The sequence below is a fragment of the Monopterus albus genome, unplaced genomic scaffold, assembly GCF_001952655.1.
Source record: "Monopterus albus unplaced genomic scaffold, M_albus_1.0 scaffold35.1, whole genome shotgun sequence".
Classification (NCBI taxonomy): Eukaryota; Metazoa; Chordata; class Actinopteri; order Synbranchiformes; family Synbranchidae; genus Monopterus; species Monopterus albus.
The window spans coordinates 1982180-1985556 of NW_018127915.1; positions in this window are offsets into that span (position 1 = coordinate 1982180).

Sequence of the window (3377 nt, forward strand, 5' to 3'; positions counted from 1 at the left end):
TTGTCATATACAGTATTTCTCTGTGTTATGAGTAACTCTTGTTGTTAAACAATAAGTGTTATACTATGTGTAACTTTTTATTATTGTTTTATTGTGTAACAAGTTGATTTGTTGTTGTTGATGTGCTATGTGGCTCTGAAAAGTTCAAATCAAGATTTTATGAATTTGTGTGTGTGACAGAGTAAAAGAGAAAGAAGAATCAAAATACCACAAGAGAGAGCAACACACACTGGCTTTTCTAAAGAAATATTTCAAAAAGATTACTATAAAATATAACAGAGTGATCACAAACAAGTGATATATATCTTGGTTTACAGCTCAGTGTGATGCACCCATGCACTGCCAGTGTTTTCATAAAAAAATAACCCAGTGTGCTGCACCAGTTGTGTAAAAACTGTTGTTAACATGTCGCACCACTAGATGTAGCAACATTTCCTCTCAGAGCAAAGGCAACAGATGCAACGTCTGAAACTGGTGCTGTCGTTGAATCTGTTCTGTAGCTGCTGCTAACAAGTGAAGACATGGAGCCTTTTATTGACCAAAATATTTGAGCTGTAAAATGAAATAGGGGTGATAATTTTAGAAAGGTCATAATGTATGAAGATTTTGTATTCTGGCATTATTCACCTATGTAAACACATATAATAAAGTATTTCTATCTATACAAAATACCAAAATGACCAAATTCAAATCTGAATTTTGGCACTTCATGTTCTTCATACAATAAAATAAAGGTTTTTTTCTCAGTTTTAAGTTGAAGAGCAGGTGTAGATAGAGCACTAGGTGAGTAGCAATATAATAACTACACAATGCATGGCCTGGATGCCTGGTCCACAATAATAATGTAGCATTAACTCTGATTACAACAAGTTAAACAGGATTAAAAAAGATTCTCATTTGAAGAATAGAAACCTGCCTCAATTTGTTTCTGTGTGTCTTTCTGTATGAAAGAGTGCTTGTGTGTATGTACACCTGTGCGGTTTGTTCTGAGTTGAGCTGCCCCACAAACGCTCTCGGTCTTCATGACTGATCAGTGGCTGATGTAGAAACACTAGTACACATATGCACCTGCTCAGGCTGTAAAAATAAGTGGCCCATTTAGTCATGCAAAGATCAATTACTGCAGCCGGCACTGGAGCTGGGAGCTGCTCTGATCAGCCAGCACAGTCTGCTTCCCGACTTCAGCTGTGTTTACAGTGCAGCTGACAGGACCACAGTTCTGATTATCTATGACAGGCCTATGTTTGTGTCTTCAAATTAGTGGGAAACACTTGAATACAATAGACTCTTATGCTGTAAGTAAAATGTGCCAGAGAACAAGACAGCATGGGCAGTGCAAAACAGAGATGTGAAGGATATTTCTGCTACAGTAGATATTTTGATAGCCAGAAACGGTGAGCTGATCACTTAATCAATAGCAAACTGGGGAACTTACATAGTTAATAACGCTGAGGCTATTATGGATCTTGTAACTTTTTCATAATTGTTTTTAAGAGCTTTTAATGCTCGAGAACAACATATAGACAAATTAAGACAGACATTGCTTGTGGATAAAAATGTATATACACTCTCATTTCTTGTAAAATCTCATTTACATACAAGGAAAAAAGGAACTGCTATCCACCTGTGTAAGGCAGACTAGCAATAAAGTTTCATTAATATTTTTGACTGAGTGCAGCTGTCGCCTCAGAGGATGGGGAACCTGGATTCAACCCCTAGTCTTTTCTGTGTAGAACTAATAAGGTCTCCTTGTGTTATTCTGCAAGGTCAGAGCACTTTATTATTATGATGCATGTTGATTAGATTACTCAGGAGCATATTCCCTAACTGGAACAGGGCCGCTAGTGAGCAGCTCCCTAAAAAAATCCTGTGTATGTGCAGCATATCTTTTTGTTGGGTGGGTGTACAATGCCTCTCTTCCCCACTCATAGGTTGTTTTTGCTGGTGTAGGCTGCCAGCAAAGACTCTAGCTTTTGTGTTTGTTTTGTCATCATGATTACTGCTGCATTACACTGCAATCATTTTGTCTAACCTTAAGTGGTACTGTAGCTACATAACAGCTCAATGTAACAAGGTAATAAGGGGCTAATAACAAAGGGGGCAATACAGTGGTGAGATTGTAATATGGAAACAACTTGAAAATAATAACAATAGTAGTGATATCATATACTAGTAGTTAATCTGCTCATAATAATAAGATAATATTTTCTGATATTTTGCCTCTTTGGGGCAACATTCAAGGGGTTTTGAAAAATTTTCAGCTGTAATGAATTATATTTACCTCCAAATGAAAGGGAAAACTAATTATAAATTACAAGAGCTTGCTTAAAGATTTGTTTTTACAAATGTGTTACTACCAGGTTGAAACCAGTAACAGAAGCAGTGAATAAAAAACTCAACGGCAGATAAATGGGTAGACTAGACGTAGCTTTAACTAATAGAGCAATGAAGAAGCAGCAGAAACATATTAAAGTGAGCATGAACAGCAGGAGTGCTAGTGAAAATTGACTAGACACACAGTTATATAGTGGAATAAGTGCAGTACCTGCCATGCTCCTGATCATGAGTGTCCTGCCAGAAGCAGTTATACTCATGTCTGACTGAGCTTTGCGCTCTGGCTGGTGTCTTCTGCAACATGCAGGGATAACCACAACATGACGTAACACTTGAAATGAATCATGGGAGCGTGTGCTGATTATCTGAAAGGTGAGCACATTCTGCAGCTCATGTCCTGAGTGTGGTCAAGCCTGGCTCACTCTGTCCTGCTGCAATGAGACGACCTTTAAATAACTCACTGGGAACGAAAACACACTTCACATCCCTGAGTTGTCTGTCATCTCCTAACTGCACACATATCTCATTTACAGGCCTGGTGTCATCAACAACAGTACAGCAACAGAAACATAGAGTGGATATGACACAAGTTCACCACAGACACACGCACACACACACAAAAAGTAATTTGTATTTTAAGATTTGAAATGTGCTGTATACAATTTTTTTTTCAGTTAATGACAGCCAGCAAAATATCACATTCAGTGCATTTTCAGCTAAAGCGTTTTCTCAGTGAATGTCTCCACTGTCAATTAAGGAAGTGTAATTGTAACCCTGTTTGTTATCTTACTTTAGCATACATCCATTTATTACTTATCACTGAACTCAATGTACAGTTGAGGCCGACTAGTTTAAGTACTGAACAATCTAAAATTCTGACTTCTTATGACAGTACATGAAAAGCCAGGGGATCATGAAGAAGGGGCATTAGAGTAGAATATATTGTCTGGAAACTGTGAGTGTGTGCACAAAGTTTTGTAACAACTCGTCTTATAGATTTTGAGATATTTCACAAAATAAGTGAAAATGTAGACGGCTGGAGA